Consider the following 12,129-nt stretch of genomic DNA (forward strand, 5'->3'; position numbering starts at 1 on the left):
TCGGACCGAACGACCAGTGTTCAGCGACTTTACCGCTCGGCCGCTGGTGGGCCCAAAATCTTTTTTTTTTTTTTTTTTTCTTTTTAAACTATGCACGACCATCTTAGAAAGAGTTTAATATATTCCAAAACTGGTGATTTTTATTATGTTTTAATCAATTCTTTTACATATATATATGTACATATATGTTTTTTATACAGTATGATTTGTTTATTCCACATTTATAAAACCTTGCTTTAAAATAAATGTAACATGAAACAATTTATTCTGTTTTCAAAATCTCAGACATTAAGCAATTAAAAAAAAAAAAAAAAAAGGAAATGTTGTAGTCAAACAAATTTAATTTCAATTGAGGAAAAGTACACGAAAGCTATCTGCCTGACGCGTGTAGGACTTTTCAGTGTAGGTACTCTAAGAACTTCCACATAGGATTTTCTAAGAGAACCTGAAACATTTACAGGGGCAAAACTAGGAAAATCTGATATAACTAAGCCCTTCACTATAAGTTCAGGTTCGAAATACCGGTTCTTAACGGTAACCTATGCGTAATTGCTTCCTGTGTAAATAAACTTCGAATAATCATTTTCTGCACTTAAAGAAGCAGAATATTTTCCAAAAAACTTAATCCAAATTACTGATTTGCCTTTATGCCTTAACATCAGTACCTTAATGGCAATATGGGCTTTGATTCCATGAAGACCGTTCATGTGTTATATAGTCATCAATTTTTTTCCTCCGTATTCAAATACTTATCTCAAAATATCTCATTTACATTATCGAAACTTTTGATAAGATTTCAGAAATGCATTGAACGAAGGTGTATTTGGAGTTCCACAAAATTCCTCAAAAAAAATGACGCTTTTAATCGCGTTAATTTCAATGATACTGATTCTCTTCACTCCTATATATGAAACTTTTTATAAATAAATCTTTATTTAGTGTTCAGTTTAATAGCTTTCTTAAAAATCGAAAAAAAAAAACTTAAATAAATGTTCCTTATTTATAATTTTGAAAATTATCTAAAAAAAGGGTTAAAAATTAAAATTTTCAAAATTCAGTTTGCTTAGAAAGTAATTTGGAAAATTAAAACAGATGGACTTTATTAACCTAGAAGCATGTTTCATAAATATTTTATAATAATCATCACTAATATGAAAATTAATTGATTTTACTTCCTTTCATGTTCACATGTTTAATGAAGCAGCTTAATCGAGTATTAATGAGCTCAAATGCTTCAATTTTTTGTAGTATGGCGAATTTCTTTTTGTTTAATGTTAATTTTTAATTTGTATATATTATTTTTATTTTATTTAAGATTATTTCGTAAAATTAAAGTCTGCCTATAAAAATATTAATTTTCATTAATGCAGAATTAATAATAACTTAAACTAACTAAATTAAAATTTCTGAGCTTCATATTCGAATTATATTGCATTAACCAAGTTGTAATACATTATTTAGTCTACATAAACTAAAAACTAGAAAACTAGAAAATTAATTATGCCACTTAAAAAATTTCTCTCTTTATGTGCAGAACTAAGTATTTTTTATAAACTATAGGCAGCAATATTCAGTGTAAAAACAAAAATGTTCTCTCTATATATGCAGAACTAAATATCTTTTATAAACTATAGGTAGCAACATTGAGTGCAGAAACAAAGAGTCCAGGGAACTCAAGCACAGTATAAAACAGTAACAATACGAATAGGAAGGAAATCATAAATCACTGTTACATACAAAATAGGATGTACCTGTGGAAGTTTAAATTATTAGTTACGATACTCCAGTTTCCTCTGAACATCCAACAGCAGAAGAACGAATCACTAGTTTATTTTAAATTCAAATGAGCAACGAAAGTATTGGAAAATGAATGTAACAGAAATGATCAAATTTCATTTTGGTAGAAGCCGCATTTTAGAACTTATGAAAATTGAAAAATTGCAAGTAGATTTTCGAAGAGCCATAATTAGAGAATTAAGGCAGTAAAACAGTTTTTAAATATACATAAAAGTTTCATATAATTTAATAAGCATACTGCATTTCAGAATCAATATGATTATTTGGTAATATGAATAAAAATTGCTTCTTTCCCAGCACAACAAGAAAGTATGTTTTTGTGACGCACCAATTTTAAAATTCCTTGTTGTACTAGATATTCTTTTTTGTTTTTGTTTTTGTTTTTGTTTTTTTTTGGGGGGGGCAGAGAAACAAGTGTTTTCTTTTAGTTTTCCGTTTTGGCTCTGATTACATGATTATAATTGTCCGCTGATTATCTGTAACGAGGGAAAAAAGAAAGTTGACTAAAAAAAACTTTCAACCGGAAACTGCCAAAGAAAAAGAAGACATAGTTCTTTATTAATATATATATATATATATAACTTTCTATTCGAGGGAAGAATGACGTAGGGATTTGAAAAACAAAGCAACGATTAGCGTTACTCGTAACTCTGAAATAAGCGAGACAGAAAAGAGAGCTCTGGAGAAATTGCAAAATTGATGTGGAAAAATATTTTAAATAAGCTATTAACTTCGTAGACTTTTTTTTGCATGAAAAGTAATTTAAAAAATAAAATTACTGACATTTAAAAAAGAATGACATAAATCGATTTCTATTTCCTCTCTAAATGATATTTTAACATTGGAATGATTAATATATTTATTACGACGCGAGGAGAAGGAACGAAAGAGCCGCAATTTTGCCATACCTGTTATATAACATCGACACCCATAGCGCCTATTGTAACGAGCGGGTGGAGGAGTAAAAGAAAAAGAGCGCTGAGCAGTTACTTTCTGATTTTTAGTTACCCGGACGATGGGTTCATCCCATTTTCTTATCTTCATAACTTCTGCCATCATCGACAGTCTTTTGGATTACAGTGCTGCATCTGAGATATAAGAAATGCAAAATTTCTGAAAAGATTTAAAGGTGTATACATATGAATCATGAATTTATAACCTAGGAGTTTCGTTGTCAAGATCGTGTTTTTATTTCCAAAGTAAATTTAGCTCATTCCGTAACATTCAGAGCAATTCTAAATCCTTGGAATTACATTTTCAGTTCTGGTAGTGGTTTATTACTCTGCCAGTTTTGACAACTGATTTATCCTCTACCGGGAATTCTGGTAGTGAAAAACAGAAACTTGAAAGGTGAAAAATCGAATAATTTTATTCCAAAATTTTTCGTCTCTAATGAGAAATGAGGAAGAGGAAATCAATAATTTACCGTAGCTGCAACAACCAAATTTCATCTTAAAAGTAATTAAAAAACATTATTTCAAAAACTTTTAAATGGAGTGCTTCATATTTGAGGGAACTGGTATTAGAATTTATAAAAAAATTAGATTTATAAGAAGAAATAGTAAAAATTTAAATCATGAAGTAGCCTAGTAAATAATCTACTTTGTATACAAGTGTTGCAGTGATGCATTATCGTGAAAACTTTATTAGCATTAAGTTCCGACTTTCTTAACTTTAAGTTTAAATTTAAAACAAAAATTAAAAAAAAAACTCCCCCACAAAAACGTCACATATCATTGTATGATATAAATTACATTAAATTTGAGAAATGCTGTCTGAGATACGAACGTGAATCTTACTGAATAAACAATATGCTCAAATGTTAAGCGAATCAGCAGCTTTTTCAAATTCTGAGATTTTGAAGGGAAGGGACTTGGTTTGGTTTATTTGATTAGTTCAAAGTACAGAGGACTATCTGCTTAAGGGTAAGGATGCCTTTTGGGGGGGGATTTTTAAGGGAACTGCCTCGTATCTACTTCACGTATGAGGAAAACCCCGAAAACTTTCATGCAGTCAGCCCGTGCGCCTGGAATCGAACCCCGGTCGAACTACCAGCCTTCAGCTTCTACTCTACCGCTTTTAGCAAAAGTGAAGTAATTTTAAACTATATCTCAGTTTGGTATCAGAATGGTTTCTTTATATTTTTTGGTTATCGAAATACAACTTATTACCATAGTTGCAACTTACTAATCAAATCTTAATGCAAAACATTTGATTACAAAACCTAGCACAACACCTAACACATTTTGAGAAGCAAAATTTCATTATGAGGTTTTAATTGGGTTCCTAAATTTAGCTTCGGCTGAAATAAATCTAATCTAAGATTCGAAGAGTTTTTTTTATTATTATTAATTTAAAGATTTACTACTAAACAAAAATTTTCTGCTTCACCTAAAAGAGGAGAGCACCTATGCTGTGTATGGTTTCTTTCTCTTTCTTCAGAGAAGGAACTTCTACAACTTTAGAGCGTGCTAAATGTTACAGAATATTCCCCTTACCTGGAACTGTGGTTTAGAACTGGAAATATTCTATGAAAATTTAATTTATATTGGCTGCTGCATACCAATTTGGCACACTGAGTATTCATTTTTTTTTATGACTGATATCTCGCAATAAATGGTAAGTGTTCTCCAATTTTTGGAAAATGTGCGGCTTGGCGAGGCGAAAGCTTGGGAAGATAGAAAGCAGAATAGTGGGTAGAAAAAAAGCCCACCAGCGGCCGAGCGGTAAAGTCGCTGAACACTGGTAGTTCGGTCCGAGGTTCGAATCCCGCGAACTTGCTGGCTGCATGGGCTCTTTCGTGGTTTTCCCCATGTGTAACGTGTATACGAGCCAGTTTCCCTTAGAAAGTCCTCCACGAAGGCATCCCTTCCCTTAGGCAGATAGCCCTCGAGGCTTTGCCATAATCACACACACACAGTGGGTAGAAAATTTTCATTTAAGTTTGGTGGTGCATTTCTTAGCATACAATGAATAAGTGAAAATGGTCTTATAATGTTTTATAAATATAATACATGGAAAATTCACACAGAAGAACTTTTTAAAGTGCTATCGCGCAGGGCAACATGTAGGCGCTTATTTAGCGATATCACAGCTTCGTGCTCATATCTCCTTTTTCATAAGGTAATTTCTTTCGCTGTAAGTTAAAAATGAACCAATTTCCATTAGAAAGTCCTCCACAAGACATCTTTCTTCTTTGCTAAATAGTTTTTGCATAGTTCGCAGTAACTGATAAATTCAATCCCTCTTGCCCGCCGTAAATTTTGAATCATATTTTTTTCCACTTTTTTACTATGAGACTATGAAATAATTTTACGTATGCAATTTTCAAAATATCCCCCAAAAGAAAAAAATTATCGGGTTTGCCAGGCACTGTCTAAAAATATAGATTTGTTTACAGTGGAGCGATAGAAAAATTACTGTCACGTACATACGATATGTTTGCGGAAAATACAAAATGAAAGAAAACGTTTATAGAATGATAATGCATTTCGAAGTAGTTTTTATCCACAAAAGCACGTAATTTAATTACATGTAATCCTAAATATATAAATATTGTTAAATCACCCATCACTCATCGACATGGAAAAAAAAAAAAAAGAAAAAAAAGAAACCTCTGCCATAAAGTAAAAAGTTTCAACAAACATTGTTCAAGTTCTTTCATAAATATTATTTTTAATACCATTTATAGCTTAGTTTCTTCATATTAAGATGTTTATTCTTTAGTTATTTACATTTATTATATTAGTTTCTTTAGTTAGTATCTTTTTGTTTCGTATATTAATTTGTTTAATATTAATGTATAATTTTTCAGATTAAACTACTTGAAAATACGTGTAAATTATTAATACAGTTTTTTCTGTTTATTGTAATAACGGCTACTCCCATTTCTTGGATAGTTCAACTTTTCTTAAATCGACTGTGAATCTGAGTTAATCGTGAATGTTGTCTCCGGTGTTACCCGGTGAATTGGAAATTGACTGCATGATAAAAATTACTGAAAGAGCCCACAGTTAGCATCTTCTAATATACGTTTTACTTTAACAAAGTGTTTTCTGTCAGAGCGTAGGTAAGATAACTTTCCAGATTTATTAGGACTACATAGCTGTCTATGGTTTTATACTTTCATATGACTTGTCCAAAATAAAGATTAAATATATGATATTTCAAATTTAATGAAAAGCGCCCCAATTAAATTTTGATGATTTAGCTTCGTCGAATGAATTTTAGGAAATCTGATTTGTTTGCAATTTCAGGTGCATAAAACAGCAGATCTTAAACGCTTTTAGTTATTGGAGGAAATGTGTAAAAGGCATGGAACAGTACAATTCAAGAGAAGAGAAAATATCTGATGTAAGTTTATCCCCTTTTGACCAACAGTACTTCCGAAATCATTTTCTCCTTACTGTGCTCATACAAAATTTTAATTATTCTCTTGATAAATTCAAAAATTTTTATTAAACATTTTTCAATAAAAACTATATTATTTAAAAAATTTGGAATTCAAAAATGGTAAAAGGCTGACTTTTCAATGGGAATTACCTCTTCTCGATAAAATCATCAGCATTAATTAATTAAAGATATCCTTAATTGCTGGTGATTTTATCAAGAAGGTCTAATACCCCTTGAAAGGTCAGCTCTTTTCCATGGAATGAACAATAACTATTGGTTTTTAAAGTTTTTTTTCTAAAATGAATCTTTAACTGACACCAACTGTTACAAGTACAATCTTTAATTGAAACTACTGTTGCAATTATATGTTACAATCGTTTTCTAATCACAATAGTTTTTATTCTGCTTTTACCATGGATATAATCTCTCTAACTATTGATTATATATACATACTACGTTTCCATGTGTATATGTATATTACTGAAAATCCTTAAATTAGTTTGTAAAGAAAATTAAGATTAGTGCTTTAATGAGATAATTAAGGTATAATGAAATCTACCAAAAATATTCCTAACATGATCAAATCCGAAAGTGCTAGTAATTTTGAGAAAATAATTAAATAATTTTCTTGAAATATAACTGTAGTCATGCACTGTTTAGTGACTGCCTCCACAGAAAGTTGAAATTTTGGAATTCTAGGATTGTAGGTGATAGTAGTAGAGAGATTTTTAACTGTATTTAATATTAGAGATTAAGTATAATATAAGTAAGAGAATTTAAAATTTCTCCTATAATTATTTTGAATTAGAGATGATATTCCAAATATATCAATTGACTAAGTATAAGCAGGTCTACAAATGTGTAATTGCAGCCGAAAACAGAATTTTACTTCTTTCCATTAACTCCTTGAAATTTAAGACGATTTCCTAAATACATAAATTTACGTTTGTTCTAACTTTCAGTCTAGGTTTTACTGAACAAATATAGACTGGACTTGAAGAATTCAGTTGCAGTATATGATTTAAGATATATATATAAAATGTTATATATATATATAAAATTTAAGAAATAATTCTTAATATTGATCACAAAATGTACAGAGTGTTTGTAAATGGTATAAACTGAGGCAATTTAAGGTTGAATTTGGTTCCTGCATGATGGCATTCAGCACATTTTAACACTGATTGCAGGAAATACCTGCATGCCATATGCAAACAGCTGGAGAGGTTGAGGTGTATCTGTACATTGGCTACCACGATCACCAGAATTGTATTTGGATTTCGTCTTGTGAGATTATTTGAAAAATATCACGTGCATAACCTCCACTAACTCCGAAAGAGATCTCATACTCAATCTTCTGCTGTTGGAGATGATAGGGATGTGCCTGGCATCTTTGAAAATGTACGGCATATATGCGCCAGTGGTTTGTTTGGGGTTATTTGATTACAGCAAAGCAAGAGAAAGCTCTCTGTTTAAGGGAAAGGATGCTCTCGTGGAAGACTTTCTAAGTGTATAACTACCTCATATCCATGTTACATATGAGAAAAAATACGAAAATACAGCCCATTCGCCTGGAATAGAACTCAGACAGAACGAGCAGTGTTCATCGACTTTACCACTCTTCTACTGGTCGACCCCTTGGGCTAGCAGCTCGAATCATGTGTTCGTGTAGGTGACAACTTATTTAAGCATCTGCTGTAAAATAGCACTCGTTAAACGGTTTGTTAAAAATGCAGCCTGTCTTGTTTTCGCTTTGCCCATTTAACTTCATCGCCAGCGCTTAAACATTAACGCGAATTCAGAAACGTTACAGATTGCTTATAAATGGAGCATGACCAGTTAAATATGGTGTAAAGTGAGAAGAACCACTGATTATTTGTCTTCCAGTTTAGAAGAAGAATTTATGTCTTTTTCTTTCTGCTATTCCAGTGTCGAGAAAACGCTGCCGTTGTCTGACAAGTTCTTTATTCAGTATACCCTTAAAATCCAAACGTAGAGTGGCCATCTAGAGTGCTTGCGCGTGGCTGGTTGGCTTTTCTTGACGCGATCAAATCATCATTTTCATTCCCAGTGATACCAGATTGAGTTAGAATCCACTGCAAATTTGGCTTAAGGCTGACTACTTTGTCAATGATTTGTTTCTGGATCTTTCATGCAAGGATATTTTTGCTAGGTCTGTATTATGTGAGTTAAGTGTCAAGTTTGTCATATCATTAGCAACAGTTTCCAGGTATCATGCAGCTATGAGTTAGTTAAAAATCGGTAAATACAAACGCACCGAAAAGCATCAGACTTTGCGACTGGGAATATGCATTGTTTCACAAAAAACATGAGGCTAACTTTCCCTTTTTCACCGAATCGGTAAATACAAACGCACCGAAAAGCATCAGACTTTGCGACTGGGAATATGCATTGTTTCACAAAAAACATGAGGCTAACTTTCCCTTTTGCACCGAATTTTTAATGTTATGAAAAAGACGTGCTCTGTGAGAGAAAGCATGTGGCTGAATTAAGCTGAACAGCTAAAACAAGCGTCCAAATCCGACATTCGAACAAAGATTATTCTGGACTATGTATGCTGAATTTCTAGGAAGAGTGGTGCTTTATGAGTTTTGGACTCGTGGCCGTGAATAACAAATGACGTATAGCGCTATCAGCTAGACCAATGTCACCAGAAATTACACATCAGAAAGCAATTGTTCATCAATCGTTTGGAGCCCATATTTCAAAATCAAGCTCGATTTCATGTATCACTTAGAAGCATTGAAAACGAAAAACTGTATACGAGGTCTTCTGTGCAGAGTGGTATGCAGAGCGCATACTCAACAAGCTTGGCCTCTTTGAATTGCTTATGTTTCGCATTTGCGGCATTTTACGAGGGACGAATCATTCCTTAACTAGAGAAGGGCAAAAATTTATCTGAACAAAACGTGTCCACCGTCTGTTACTGCTGTTTTATTTATATAAGAATCAGCAATAATTATGAAATAACCTAATATTTCTTACAGTGATTTCATCAAACTGAATGCACATACCTTTCGAGCAAAAAAAAAAAAAAATGCCTTGCAAAGTTTAAACTTAAAAATGCCATGTTTAATAAACAACAAAAGTTAAGGTTTCTTGAAAACTGCTTTTAAATATTTATCGCAAAACTGTACACTGCGTTTTGATTTTGAACGCTGTCATAAAATATGCAAAAAGTACAGCATTTTCAAGGTGTCAAGTCATCTAAATAATTTCATGGTTTTTATCGAAATGGAAATCTAGCAGGTAAAATAATAAATCAATATTATTTCAATATTACTTACCTTTCTACTCTGAGTACTCATTCATTAAAATCTAAATATACAATATCTACTCATAAATTTATATGACTTCGTAATAATCGATATTTGGATATTTGTAAAAAAATTCATAACTATGGTAATTAGCTGTTTTTATCACACACGCTACTATTACATAGTTTCCCCTCCTTCCCTCTCTCCATTTCTTTTTCTAACCGTCAGGAAACGTCAAAGATAAGACACGAAGTTGGGAATAAATGTAACATACCAGATTGAAACATATCGCCCTCATAAGGAGCTGTCGATCCAGCTATCGACATTATGATGAATGGACTGCAAACAATGTCCGGCTTTTTCACGCTGTTTTACATTGCCCGCCTTTGATCGATATGACTCCAAATGACACATATTCTTTCCTTTTTCACGATCGATCTAAAAAGAAGGAATAACGCTCAATATGAGTGCTCGCAAATATACACAAGACTGGAAATGCATCCATTTGCCTGAGCTTCATACGCGTTTCGGCAATACTTTTATTTCAAGAATAAAGAAAAACTTAAACATATTTCGCTTCCTTATGAGCCAGAAGTACAGAGCAAATTATGGAATTTCTTAAAATATACTGATAAAAACTTCGTTTAAGGATTTATAAATTAAAATTTTGGCATTTAGGGGATTTTTAATAAATCTGTAATAATGAACAGATTCTTAGAGTGATAAAATTCATTGATAAAATGGAACGCAATGTAAAATGTTCCTTCAGATAAACTCGAAAATAAATTATCGATTTATAACTAGCGAAATGATTTCAGTTTTCTTTGGAAGAATAGGCATGATGCATGTTTACAAATAATATGTTGTAATTGTAACAGATGACCTAGAAAGAGACTGCAGGTACCTTTGAATATTAGATACTCGCACAAAATTAAATAATTGTATTTCCCTCGACTATCCTCAAATTTATTACAGAAAAGCGAAATATTTCAAACTCATTTAAGATAGCTTTTCATATTAAATTTACGCATATAATGAGAATGACATTTCGAAATTAAAAATTATTAATCTAAAAAACTTGGAGCTTTAGGAAAGTTGTTTTGAAATTTAGAATTGTGAGATTTCAGAGTGTATTTAAAACTCAGAATTTTGCAAATGCTAGAGTACATTTATAAAATGCAATGCAATCCACCTGTGTTCAAACGGCTGAAGCCACGGACATCTGGTAGTTCTCCGCTTTCGCTACAGTACACGGCAGAATGAAATGACTGCATCAGGTATTAGCTGATTTCCTCATGCGCAGCGCAAAAGATGGGACAGCCTTTCTAAGAAGCTCTTCATGTCCCAGACAGACAGCTATCGAGCTCTGCATCATAAATAATTAAACAACAAGCACAATTAGATATGAGCGTTTAGATAAAGTAAAAAGTTTCTAGGTTTTTCTGATATTTAACAAAAAAGAGTGAAGCTAAAACTTTTGCTGTATATTTGTTATTTTTAATTACAATCATTAAATACAGAGCAAAGAACAGTCAAATAGGTCCAGCAGATTTCTCATGAAATCAATCAAGCGTGATCTTTAGAATTTTTAAATTGAAATTTCAGATTTCCAGGAAATTACCAGAAAACGTTTAAATAAGGAATTCTTATTATGTTAAAAAAATACATTTTGTCTTAAGTATTAAGCCATTTTTATTTACTTAGACCTAATTATTATTATATATATATATTTAAACCCACTATAGCTCTTAAATTTTTTTTTAGAAGATTGGCAAATAATTCTTGTCGCAATCTGCATCATTTCCCTCGTAATTTTTTCTAACGTGATGAGCTGAATGCAGTGACAACATAAAATCCCCCTCCCACACACTCTGATAATGAAAGGTCTACTATTTTGCATATAATGAAGTTGCTCCTTTTTCAAAAAAAGAAAGAAAAAAAAATCCTGCCAAAAATTTTCTCACTTAGGAAATATTTAGTAAGACGATTATCTTCATGAACATATATTTTTTTTATTTTTTGATGAATTAATAAGAGGAAGTGTATAACTACTTATACTTTTTCACTCAATTCTGGTAATCATGTAGAAAAAGAATCACCTAAAGATTTCTTCATCTGTTGAATTTAAAGTACCTAAATATATTGGAATCAAGTAGCTTCCCCTAAAACTAAATCAATGAACATTTAGTTAACGCCGTTGGGTCAAAACAGCTTTATCTCAAAATCCTTGCAGCCGGAAAGAAAAATAGCTGTTGACCATTCTTCCCATATCAGCCTTCGTTTTCGACCCCCTCGTATAAACGTAACAGAGGGTGAGTTTATAACACTTCCCCCTCCCTGCGTTGTACAGAAACAATTTTGCATTAGCTTATCTTCGCGTTTGATCTTTCAGAAAAATTTTTAGAAACAGTTAGCTTCCCTCTTCTTTTTTCTTTCTTTCTTTTTTTTTTTTTTCTTTTCTTTTCTTTTCTTTTTTTTTTTTTTTTTTTTAGCTTCGCTGTATACTGTTAGAATTTTGTTAGACGTTTCACGGAGATTTTGGAAAAGTGGAAAATATTGAAACTCAGAAGGATCGAAAAGCCCTTGTTTATGACAGCAAGTCTTTTAGATTGAAAAATTCACATAAACATGGAAATAGGCAATGGGTTTGTCGATCTAACAA

This window comes from Stegodyphus dumicola, chromosome X1, assembly GCF_044657685.1.
Source record: "Stegodyphus dumicola isolate Sdum_Otavi_A_Nest chromosome X1, ASM4465768v1".
NCBI classification, from domain to species: domain Eukaryota; kingdom Metazoa; phylum Arthropoda; class Arachnida; order Araneae; family Eresidae; genus Stegodyphus; species Stegodyphus dumicola.